A 13,538-nucleotide genomic window follows, 5' to 3' on the forward strand; every position below is an offset into this window, starting at 1 on the left:
ACTGCACCTGGCTCCTGCCAGCTGCTCCTCCCCAAAGGACTCTGTGAAAGTGAATCAGACTTCCTGGTTCTGAGCAAACAATTTCACTTTCAAGTTACCAGTCTCTGGATGAAATGGTAGCTTCTTCTGCCTGCATGATTGGCTGCCCCACACTCACCTTCTTTCCACCCACCTCGCTGCACAATCTCTGGCACCTGAGTGTTCTTATCTATTCTTCAAGGCCCCTGACAATCACACTCCCCGCAGTCTTCCCAGGCTAAGATTCTCTTCCTCTCCCTCTCTTGGTCTCGTGTTGCATTTTACTTGTTGTAACACTAAGTTAAATTTATTTGCATTATGGTTGCTCTGGTCCTAAGGTTCTCTCTCACTTTTAGTTTTCAGGCCCTGGAGAGCAGGGCTTTGTTGGACTTACTCTGGTACCCTCCAGGGCTCGCCACATCAATGCTGTTTAGTCATTGTTTGCCGCGTTCTTTGAAGAGGTAAGGAAAAATAGCAAGTTGCCTTCTTGCAGTGAGAAGAGGCAGGTGATTTCAAAATGACTGTTTCTACGGGCTGCCTGAGTTTCATAACCTAGTGTTATTGCAGGGGGACTTAGGGATGTCTGGCAGGAGTTGTGGTTTAGGGCTGAGAATATTCACTGGCCAGACTGCCAGTGGTTCACAGAGCAACTTTATGCTTCTGAGGAGGGTTATGGCTCAAACATGGCTTGGTCGAGCCCAGGCTTTTGAGACATACGAATAACAGGCAAGTCTTTGACACTTTCTGATTCTCAATTTCTTTATACCATCCCTTCATTTGCAGATAATGGCACAAGAAGCCTGTAATATATGTATAATCTATGGTACAGGTAGGCATTTTGCACAGTGTCTGCCACCAAATCGGCATGCAATCAATTCACTGAATAATTCATTCACTGATGGAGAATATTAACTAAATGAAGGCTCAGTCTGGAGTCATGGGAGATGTATGGCCTAGGAACAAGGCTGAATCTTGCTATACAAATTAGCAAAAACATTTCTTGTTGATGTATCTGCAATTTGGAATAGGGGAACTTGAATTATAACCAAGTTTCTGTGGCATCCAATAATGTACTGAATATTTTTCCTAGCATTGACTATACCAGGTGAAAACCATATCTCCCCACCATTTCCACAGGAGCATCATAGGTAATGCACCACACAAGGCTGTGGACTCTCTTATGAAATGGGAACACAGTTCACAGTAAACAAAGCTTAATAGTAAATACAAAGATAAGCCTTTTTTATCTTTTTCCCCTGTAGACTAAATTTTTTGTAACTGGAAATATATCAGTGTTGCTTTGAACTCTGTACTCAGGTCTTTAGTGTAGTATCTGAAAGATAAGGTGTCCTGGTCTTTAGGAAGCAATTAATGACCTGTCTGGTGGTTTTAAAACTCGGAAGCATGGAGGCTGTGGTGATCAGTAACATTTACTCCATTCTATTGGCATCCAATGATTTCCAGTCAGATGCAGTGGCCAGTTCAAAGCGAAGTATTTCAGCTGTGGAATCTGTGATTGCATTGTATCATGAATAAAAATAAATCAACATTTTTCTTTTCCTTCCTCAATCTAGTTATTATCTCTGTGGAATAATTGGGGATTGGGAGAAATTCTATGTTCTTTCTTTTTTAAAATGTTGACCAACAAACTTATGATCTTGAATGCATAATAATAATTAGTATTGATTAACTTGATTTACAAACTTGGGCAAATAGCTTTATGCTGGAAATTCTGCAGATCTGCTTAAGCATAGGCACTGAGAGACAACAATCTAAATCCATGCCACTATGCATTTCCACTAACATTAAGACCCACGCTTTTGATGCTGTCCAAACTCATGGCTCTATGAGAAGGAACAAAGAGGGAAGTAATCATTTTTAATGTGCCAGTCATGGGCAGGGACTTTGCATTTCTGCAGCAGTAATTTGGGCTACCCACTGAACAAATGCTTCAAGTTTTTCTGAATACACTTTCCATCCCCTTTGAAGTTAGATTTAGCTGCATAAAATGCTTTGGACAATGAAATGTAAGCAGGAATGACATCTATCATTTCTACAGTGAAATCTAAAGAGCTAGCATGGTTTTTTGCAAACTCACTTCCCTCTGCCTTGGCAGAGTGCACTGTGACAGAGCCTCCTTTATCTAAGCCCCAGAGGGAGGATGACCCTGGAACAGAATCCCTAGCTGATTCCCCATGAACATGTGTGCTTACCAAGAGGTAAACCTTCGGTGGTTTAAGGCATTGCAACCTAGACCATCATTTGTTGCTCCAAGTAGCGTGGTATGTCCTACCTGATAAAATGGGTTAGTTCATTCAAGTCTCAGTTTCTTAAAAAGTCCTAGAAGAGGGTGTTGGGAAAAATGTTTAATGGGTCTCATGCATTCTGTATGTCTTGTAAGCAAATCACAAACTGCCTTTGTTCCAGAATATTGTATCTTCTCAAAGACTTTTTTACAGCAGACAGCTAGAAATTGGAGAAAGTGTCCTTCTTCCACAGGAAACAATCTACTCAGGATACCTAGGCTCAGGATCCCTCATCTTCAACATAGCTCACTCTGTGTGGGCATTCATCTGAGATGCCAGGAAAATTTTATGAATATGATGACATTCATATTCTACTGCACCATGAATATTAAAGTTCATCTGTCTGACCCAAAAGTCCCATATCTTCTGCCAGTATCTTTGAAACAATGGCAAGCTAACACAGTAGCTTGACAGCAGATAAAATCTCTACTATCATTTCAAATCTCTTCTCAATACACATTAGCATTACTGTTCACACACGGTAAAACTGAGCTTCAAAGAGAATGTCACCTAATGTGACCCCACTAATAATTAGTGTATCCTATTTTCCCCATTATTTCCTACTGTTTACCATAGAAAAATACTTAAAATTGGGCTAGGGATTTAGCTCAGAGGCATAAGCACCTGCCTTGCAAGCAGGCAGTCGAGAGTTCGATCCCCGGAATCAATTAAAAAAAAAAGAAAAATACTTAAAATATACTATATACTGTATTACTTAATTTATTCCTGAATTTATTTTTTTATTTATTTAACTAATGTCTATTAAATAACTACTTTACTCCAAGCACTGTGCTAGGTGCCGTTTTCTAGAATTCTTTAAAAATTACCATTGAGTTTTCCAAACAAAATCATTTTGATACCTAATGTAAAATATTTGAAATTGTTTTTATCTTAGCATGTACTACCTCAGTGCTCAACTGCCTTCACCCAACAAGCAAATGACCTGGACAGTGTAGAAAAGAATCAGACTTACTGTAATTTGGCATCAAGAATACCTTTTGCCTTTTGGTGTCATATTGGGTCTTGGAACTTTGGAAGTCTCTGAAGGAAGCACAGAGTATATGTAGAATCAAGTATGTTTGGGGTCCTATAAATTAATTGCTACTCACCACCAGCACTCAGACCCAAGAAGGGGAATAACTCAGTTGCCTTGTTTTCTCTGAGGTCCTCAACCACACTGGAGAGAAACCAAGGGTTAGTTGTAGCTAAGCCGGAATAAAGATATGCACTTCTTTATACTGCAAAAGCCTCAGGGACTTAGGTCCACTAAAACTGATCCATACTCTCATATCTATCCTACCCTTCAATCCTTCTTTCCTAGAAGGTTAGGGAAAGGACCTAGCTCAACTGATATGGATTCAATTCTTGACTCCAGTCTAACCCACTACTACTCCAACAGTTTTGGGACAGGGTACTTTGTTTTGTTTTATTTTGTTTGGTTTGGTTTGGTTCTGTTTTGTTCTTTTCTGCTTTTTACCTCCCAGAGCTTTCCTTTCTTCTTCCATAAAATAGGATAGTAATACCTAATTTATGAAGTTCTTGTGAAGATTAATAAAAGAGACCCCATATGTAAAGCACAGTTCTAACACATAATTGGCTTTCAGTAAGCAGCAGGAACTTGCATTATTACTATTATCCTTTTGCTTTGACTGGGTAGAATGAAACTCCCTTTAAACAACAATAAAAAAAAAAATAGAAATTAGGTGCAGAGCCAATGGCTAAAAGCCAAAGGGGAACATAAAGCATTATAATTGCCTCTCCTGGGAAAAGCAATAAATCCAGGCAGCTGTGCTGCATCTACTCTTTGGCAGCCATAGCAGGGCTATATCTGAGGACTTCTGAGTTGGAACATGAACATGTCCACCACGCACAAGGCACTCTATGCATGATTCAGTGGGTAAGGACACAGGGCAGTTGCTCCTGCCCTCTAGGAGTTTATTATTTCTAGTGACTGGTATGCAGTGAGGCCTTGACACCAAAAACCCATTCGTATATGAGGCAAGCTGAGAAAAGACAAGAATGTGAAATAGGTGTTTATACAGGGTGGGCTTTCCTTCTGATGAAGGGAGTGGAGACAGGTTTCATATACTAGCATTTGACATGGACATTGAGAGATGAAATTTCAATAGAGAAGCATGGAAAAGGAAGGCAATTAAAGCAAAAGAAAAGCAATACATTTGACAAGGGTCAGGTCCATCTAGAGAACAGTGAGTGATACAGTTTGACTAGAGATTTTAATGGGAAACCAGGAAACAGAAACTGCATAATAGGTGGTCTTGAGAATGTGTTTAATGTGGCTGTCAGTGAAGGGTGACAGCCTTAGGACTATGCTGAAGGAAGATTAATCAGACAACTGCATTCAGACCAGGCCAGAGGAAGAATTTGCCAGCAAAGAGAGTAAATGGATAAGTATGCAACAACTGAGGTACAACAGAATGGAAGCCGTGTGAACTCAGTATTGACACATGAGAATAGAAATGATGACTCAGCCAAAGTGAAGGCTCTGGATTCACAGAAGTGAGGCCTGAGGACAAACTTAACAATACCTAAGCCACAGAGCAAGCATTCTAGAAGGGTTTTCACCTAAGAACGTGTAGGATGGCAATAGGACACCCTTACAATGGAGGGAAGACATATGCCTGAGAGCTCTGCTTCTCAGACCGAAATTAGCCAAGGATTCCTGAAAATTCTCTAGCGAAGGAAAAGTATTATCCACACACTAGACTAAGCAAAGTACTCTTGGGTGGACTGCTTTGAAAGATTTTAGAAATGAGCATGATGAAGGATGTCATTGCACTGGCTTGGGAATTTGGATTAGATTAGTGAAGATCTGGAAGTCAAGCTAACTTTTCAAACCAGTGCACACAAGGCCTCCTTTAGATATTCCAGTATTACCCTCAACTCATAGACATTTCCAGCTCTGCCATGTGCAGCTCAGGAGAAGGAAGAAATTGACACTTAATTGACCAAGTGTCATGGTTTGTGCTTGGATGAGCCCCCCACCCCCACGCCTCATGCAGTCATGGACGTGGCTGAATCTAGGTCTGCGATTGGTTTGTTGTCTAGCATTGGGTTGGCAACGTGAGTGCTGCACGCACCCGGGGACAGAGCCCACATATTGTATAAAGTGAGGAAGAAGGCGTGTCTTTTCTCTTTTGCTCTATTCATGCTTGCTGTTTGCGGTGGCCATGAACAGCTGCCCCACCACACTCTCTTGCCAGTTGGAGCCGGTTGAGTATGGACTGAAACCTTCAAAACTGTAAGAAATAAACCTTCCCTTGCTTCACTTTGGGCATCAGGTATTTTGTCTCAACAACAAAAGCAAATAACCAAGACACCAAGGATGTTAATTAAGAATTTGACTACCTCTTTCACAGCAACAACCTAGTGGGAAACCTTGCATCAGCTCCGGAGAATGAACTTTACAGAACAAAAAAGTGACTTAGTGATGTGGATCAAGATTCTGACACTCAATAAGTTACTTTTAAGAATATGCCCAAAAAATGATCAAAAGTGCAGACAAAGATTTATATGCTAGAAAAGTTATAAAGCACTAAGAAAAGAAAGGAAACAAAGGAAAGTATTTCAGAAGAGAGAAAAAGAAGAAGAGGAAGAGGAGGAAGCAAAGGAAGAGAAAAAGAAGAACAACAAGAGAAAGAAAGAAAAAAGGAGAGAAAGAAAAGAAGGAAAAAATTAAATCACTTTAGGGCAATAGTTAAATAAACTATGGAAGTCTATAGAATATTTGGTAAATACTAAAAATCATCGTTATCAATGACATAAAATCTAAAGATGTGAGGGTATTGCCTTAACTACTGCCATAACAAATTTATACATCCCCTCCACACCATTTTGAAAAATAATAGAGATGTTTTACAGAAGAATGCTAAGTTGTAAAACAATCTACTAAATTATATATACACTAGTACCTTGCGGTAACGTACGTCTATGATTATGATTTTGGTCATTCTGTCCAAAATGGAAAGAGTAGTGGGGGGGGTGAAATAGAGACTGTGGTTGTATCTTTCTTCACATTTTTATAAGGTTAGACGTTTTGTGTTAAGTATGTATTAACAGTAGTCATAATAATACCTTATGGAAGATTTACCACATTTCAGGTAAGCTACTACAATGTTTACATATGTATCATTGCTCACAACAATTACAAATCAGATCCAATGACTGTACCCATTTTATATCTGAGTGGTCAGCCTTATAGAGGTCATTCACTCAGAGTCACTAGGATGAAAAGAATGTAAAGCAAACTCAAAGTCAAATCCAGTGGCCCTGGTCTCTTGGCACCTAATTACTATATCAGCTCTCCTCTGATTATAAATATAAATGTGGATAATGCTTTTGAATTTTTAAAAACTGGTCTCTTTCCATTCTTTATTTTATTCTTCATGGAGTATAGGGTGTTCAGTACAGGAAAATATGACTCTTAGGAAGCAGACTTTGGTTTCCTGCCAAGACATTTATCTGTCATGCCAAAGTCACCACAACAGCAAATGATTAGAAACTTTTTCGCAGTAGAACAAATTTAGATTATAAAAGGCCAAAGAAAAAGGCTTTCTATTTTTAACAATTAGCTAATTAAGTAAATTGTGTTAAGTAGTTAACTCTAGAACTTGTTATTAGAGTTTACAAGTAAATTAAGAACAAATAAGAATGTGCTTTTTACTCTGGAATAAAATAAAATGAGAAAGCCCTGCCCATTTTACCCCTGGGACCCCAAAGTGTGTTTCTTTGATAGGCAGAGCAATGACTAGGAAGTATAATGGTCCTCACCTGAGCACAAGTCCAATCCAGCCCTCGTCAGCTGTTTGAGGGCCTTGGGGGAGGTTTCTCTGGTCTCAGTTCCTTACTTTAGAACAAAAGGACTTATATGATGTTTCTGGCTCTGACGATCTCTGTTTCTATGATAAATTCAGCATAGAGAGTAAACCTGTATCTAACACAGGAGTCTAACATTTTGCATGACCTTTCTCCTGTAGAAAACAGCTCCCTTGTCATTCTCCTCAGTCTGAATATTGCAGCTATGCACACAGGTCTTAGCCAAAGCTTTCTGCAACGAACAGCCAACGTGGCAGTGATGCTAGGACAGTGTGGTGGGGAATGGGCTGCCATAACCACCAAATCCATTGCTACCCATGCTTCCTCTTTGGAACTACTAAGAGCACTGCATTCTGACGCCCTCCCCTTTAAACACTTTCTAGGGGATTTAGGAATCATAATCCCAAGGATCACTGAGCTAATTTATGAAAAGAAAGAAAGAAGTTATTTCCTGTGCATGAAGCCTGATTTCCCCAATGACACTGCACTCGCGCACTGGGCTGGCAGTGCCTGGCTCGTTCTGCTGCACACCAATTGATATGCTCCGCACGGTGCAGACACAGGAGAGTCAAGGCCAAGCACACATGATACACAATAGAAACAGGCCAAGAGTAAGCTGTTTACTGAGGGATGGGTCCTGTCACAACCATCTCGCTTTGGGAGAGCCAAGATCAGAAAGAGGAGCAGGCTCTTGGCAACTGAAGAACACCTTTGCAAATCGCTCAGCCTCTACCTGCGGGAACTTCAGAGAACCAAGACATAATTCTGTGCTGGCTAACTGTGGTAAACCAGCCCCTTACCCCCTTCCTTAGAAGCAGTACTAATTACATATTTATTGATCAGGAGCTGGCATATGCTAGAGTCTATGGACTACACAGTTTGGATGAGTTGAATCAGATCTACACACAGCCTATAAGGAACATGAAAATTGAAATTGTGTGCACACCTGTAATTCCAGCGCTCTGTGAGCCTGAGGCAAAAGGATTGCAAGTTCGAGCCCAACCTGGCAATTAAGCAATTTAGAAAAAATAAATATATATATTTTATATATATATATATATTCCACATAAAGTGTTACAGGCTGGGATGTCACTCAGTACTATTCTTAAACACTACACTGGAAGACAGGGTGAGGAGAAACCTGACTAATGTTGTGGGCCATACAAGATACTAAAAATTGGAATATATTTTATTAGTAAGTCCTTCCAACTATTATATTTCAGTTAAGGAAACTGAGATTCAAGAATTTTAAGCAACATGACCGAAGTAACACAGCTAGTAAACAATGATTCTGGGAGGATCTGAACTCAGGTCTGCATTGCCCTCAATGTTCGCATAACCTGATGTTTCCATTGTGTCAAATCTCCATGTTGAATCCCTGTGGTGTTGTGTCTGTCTCTGTGTGTTCGTATCTCCAGCACCCTGGAATCTGAGCACAGATCAGTTGGGCAAACTTCCCAGCACTTGTGCTATCCACATTTCCTACTTCCAAGATTTCTCTCCTACTCAAGGAGTCAAGACAAGTTTTCACTTTTCACTTTCCTGCTAGAGCTGGGAGCAAATGTGACTGTATCCTTGCCCTCCCGCTTTGACCACCTTTGTATTATGATGCCCCAACTATGTATCTGCATCTTCAGCATACTGCACCTGAAAAGCTCCAATTAGCCCACTGGGCCATAAATAAGTAAGTCCACTGGGCCATAAATAAATAAGTCCACTGTGCCATTTTCCCAAAGCTTCTCCCACAGCACTATAGGTTTACTGCTGAGAGTGACCTTAGCCAGCATGAGGGGCTGAGTAAGAATTGACTCAGGTACCACAGGTTCAACTTCAGCCTGCATTTGTTGGCACAGTCTGATTTAGGCCTGCCTTGCTTTTGTCTCTTCAACTCATGTTTCGGTCTGTGAAAGCAGAAGATGTGTGTCTCCTTGTAACTTCCCTAATACAAGACCCAAAAAAGTGAAGAGATGAAAAGACAAAACAAATGATCTCTTCTTATAAAGGGGCCATAATTAGAGTGACTATATGACGTATTGCTCAAATTTGAATCCCCTTGGGAGTGAAGGGGAACCCACTATCAATATTTACACCAGGACAAAGAAAATAAACCATAGTGTGGCACATGTGCCATCTTTCCTGGATGGCATGTAAGTTTTGGACAATCAGTTCCCTAACCCTGCTGTTTTCTGTGCAGGATCAACTATATCAGGAAGTGGCCCTGGCTGCCGGTATAGCTTTTAAGAAAGCTACGAAAATCAAGAAAACAATCAAGAGTTCCCCAACCCAGGGCAAGGGACCAAGCCAAAGTGGAAAAAATTATGCCTTTTCCACCTGTCCTCTATTCCTATTCCTTAAACTGTCACAACCCCTCTGCACCCCACATTTATTCCCACCTTCCTCAAAGTCTTTATGCCCTGCATGATTCAGACTTTTCAAACATGATTTTAACAAATCAAATCATTCTGAATAAATTCTCTTTGCTGACGATATTTGCATTCTAACTGTGAACAAATCCCTAAGGCCAAGGAGCCATTTTCAGCATCTTGGGATCTATCCCAGCTAGGCAGTTCTCTTGTGAGGTCTCTTCATAATGAAAAAAGCACATCCCCTTCTTACTTTGCCAGAGGGTTTAAAGGAAATAACCTGGCCCTTATGCATAATGAATCCCCAGGATTAACTGATTCTAGGCTTTGTCGATAGAAGGTTAATGAGAGACAGATGCGGGGGTGGGTGATGTGCAGCATACACCTCTGTGAAGCCTTTTGGACTCCTCTCTAGAATCTTCTGTATCCTGTTGACAAAAATGAAGTTTCTTTCCCTGCAGGCAAGACAGCTTTGCAGACCAGGGGTCTGCTGCTGGCTCGCCTGCAGCTTAAATGGTAGTAGAGCAACACCAAGAGAGCTTACAGAGTATTTCTTAATTGGGTGCACAGAATCCTGTCTACTAATGACCGTTTAAATACCAGCACCATTAGCTGCTTCACTGTGGAACTACCTACCAGATGTGTAACAACCATGTTTACGGGGCTGTTTGCAGCTGGTTGTACCTTCTCTGGGCTCATGCCCCAGTCATCGAAATGGGTGTTTTGCCATCTGCTTAAGTGAGACACACACAGTACAGCCCACTGACACATCCTCTCACGCTGCACGAAATGCCCTGTGCAGGGTCAGGAGGGAGGGCAGTGTCAAGGTCAAATGACTGCAGTCATCTGATTTTTATTAAAAATAACATTTAAAAAGAATAACCATCTTATTGCTACCAGAATACTACACTGCATTTTTCTGCTGGGTGAAGAAAATCTCTCTGAATGTTTTATTCAACAGGAACTACTACACTGCTATTACAAACTTTCTTTCCCAAACTAATTTCCTGAGCTTATGCTGCCAGAATTCTTGCTCTCCAGGGCAACTCTGCCCTCACTCATTGCCTTCGCAGTTTCTGCTTTCAAACCTGTCACCCGGGTGCCAGCGAGCAGCAGATCGTCTCGGTGGGGTTACAGGGCTCATTGTGGTGCACCCCCTCCAGGCTGGAGCTGAGAAAGCCAGCAAACTGCATAAGATCACCTGAAAAGCACTCATTACTTCCTTCTGTGACTTACCTGGATTCTCCTCTAGTGGACACGGAACGTGTTGAGGGCCTGGGATGTTCTCCAAACACAGTGTCACATTAGGACTCTGAATGAACCCTCCCAGAAGCAGAGATTGTCAGCCAAGTGACCCCAGAGTTCAGCCAAGATCAGAAGCAATTAATAAAGGAAATACAAGGGACATGAAATACACAAATTTTGGAAATTTTGAGTGGCTCTGCAAATAAAAGATATTCTTATCCAGAGGTAAAAAAGAATTGAGGTTCCTGACCTTCTCCTAGAGCGCTGATGGGTCACCTCTGTGTGACTCATCCACCTTTAAGCTAGGATGGAGCATGACAGAGGGGCTACAAAGTTGTAAAAGCCATCTCCTCTTCAAAAGTTCATTCAGAGTCATTACTGTGGGAGAAGAAATTTTTTCCCTCTATCTTGGCTTGGGGTAAAGCTGCCATTGGCATAAGAACATTAAAAATATGCATGCATACATATCCAGATTGACTCCAGTTAAGATGATTCAATATACAAGTTTTTGATTTATGATGAGTCAAAGCAATACAAATGCAGTAGAAATTATACTTCAAAGTTTGCATTTGTATCTTTTCCCAGGATGGTGATATTCAGCATAATACTCCCTGGAGATACATGGTAGTGACAGTGAATTGTAGCTCCCAGCCAGTCATGTGATTATTTCTCATGGAGAAATAATCCATGATGTCTTGTAGGCTACATGTATTTGATCCATTCTTAAACTGATACTTTAAACTGAACTATACACTTACCCAGACGGAGCTCTTTGATTAAGTTGAAGAATATCTATAGTGATGAATGACCATAAGACAGACAAAATGCTAAAGAAAAGTAGTCACTCCCCAGAACTGGCACTGGAGGGCAAGTTCCAATGTCCACTATTAAGACACCTTCTGACTAATATTTGAAGTGAGCACGTAGAAATCTACCAAAGTCCATCTAGATTCTGAGCCCCGCCCTCTTTGGAGGGTGTCCAAGGATTTTGATTCAAGAATTTTGAGTCAAAAACTTCATCCTTGCTTAATAAGGTGCTCCCAATCTAGCCACATGAGGATCTTTAAATCTATGTATCAGTGCCTGAGCCTTACCTAGATAAAGGGTGTCAGCTTCTTTTAATAAGCGTAGAGGCCCAGACAAGGATAGCCTCTGGGTGACACTGCTGTTCAGCCAGCATTGAAGCTAGAACTTCATTGGTCAGTGATCAACTTTCACAGTTTAAAACAAATGTAAAGAAAGATATTGTTCTTTACAGAATTGACTGCATGACTAAGAGGATAAATAGGACTTAGAAAATACAGAAACAGTCACCAAAGACACTGACTGGGACCGTGCCTTAGAAATGTGCTTGCTTTGTAATTTCTGATGTGTCACTATTCACCTTTTTGTTGCTCCAGAACATTCTGGAACATAGGAGTCTAATTGCTCTTCAAGACGTGATAACTGTGTGAGATGAGCAAATACTCAGACCCAGAACCTGCCTTCCTCATCCTGAAGACAGCACATAGTCAGCCCTTGTCTCTCCTTTCCCGGGCTTTGCTTTTCAGTGGTTCACAAAACAAAAAGAGGGAAAAACACACTGTCAAGGTTAATGATGTAGACAAACTCCAAAGGATAAGTGCATTTTATTAAAAGAGGAGTACAAAATAAGTATCTATTCTCCTTCTGAAGACTGATAACTCTTGTTGACTACAGCAAAGATGAAAAACACATGCACCTACTTTAATTTTATACACAAAGAGGGTGAAAAGGCCAAAAAGAATAGGGCAGACTATTTCTTCTGTTCGTGTTGACCTGTCTCTTACAGTCCAAGTACAGAAAGTCTCAGCTCTGCAGATCAATCCTGGAGATAAATAAACAAAGGGAAGATGCTCCCTTGGAACTCTTCCAGGCCAAAATGCACCTGCTTTCAAGAGTCACTAGTGGTAACAACTATCACAAGGAAAAGATGTAATCTCTAATGCCGTTATTTTTATATTTTGTCAATTTAGTGACTACTTTGAACCAGAAATTTCAAATGAGAAACCGATATCCTTTGTTAAGGGCAGAACATATGCTGATGACTTTACTAAATACTTTATTCTTAATATCATTCAATTCACACCACAGGATTTTGAACTAGGTGGTTTTATTTCATCTCACATAAAAAAGACTGAGTCTTAAAAATGTTAAGGGCACCTTCCCAAAGCCGTGCCACTTACAAGTAATGAAAAGAGTCAAACCCATTTGTGTATGATTGGATCCTTTGTTCACAACTGTTCTACGTGTCAGTGATGGGTATCAGGACTCACTTGGGTAGGAATGCTTGAGACCAGGGAGAGAGACCTGGAGAACAAACTTTGAACATGGCTAGTAACAAGAAACTACCTGTGCTTTGAAAGTGAATCCAGGCAAGTTTGATGGATGGCAAGAACTAGACCTCTCCCCTTCATGGCATCTCCAGACCACTGGGGAACAATTCTAAGGGTAGTAGTTTATCACAACTCTCAGTATCCAGCCATGCAAGAAAAACAATAAAAAATGCGGGGAACCCTACCATCACCTAGAAATTACTTTCTGGGGTGATTTGAGCCCTTATAGTTCTCTTCAAAAGTAAACCTGAAGAAACCAAACTCAAAGGGCTACACTTTTAAGTTATTTCACACCTGCTGCATTCTGGAAAAAGTAAGTGTGTCATGAATGGGGAAAATACACACCAGTGCTTACCAGAGGCTGGAGGGTAGGGTAGGAATTAACTGAAAAACGATGTAAGAGAATGCTTTAGGTATGG

The sequence above is a fragment of the Cavia porcellus genome, unplaced genomic scaffold (assembly GCF_034190915.1).
Source record: "Cavia porcellus strain 051 isolate PalLab524CR breed Dunkin Hartley unplaced genomic scaffold, mCavPor4.1 scaffold_21, whole genome shotgun sequence".
In the NCBI taxonomy this organism is placed as follows: domain Eukaryota; kingdom Metazoa; phylum Chordata; class Mammalia; order Rodentia; family Caviidae; genus Cavia; species Cavia porcellus.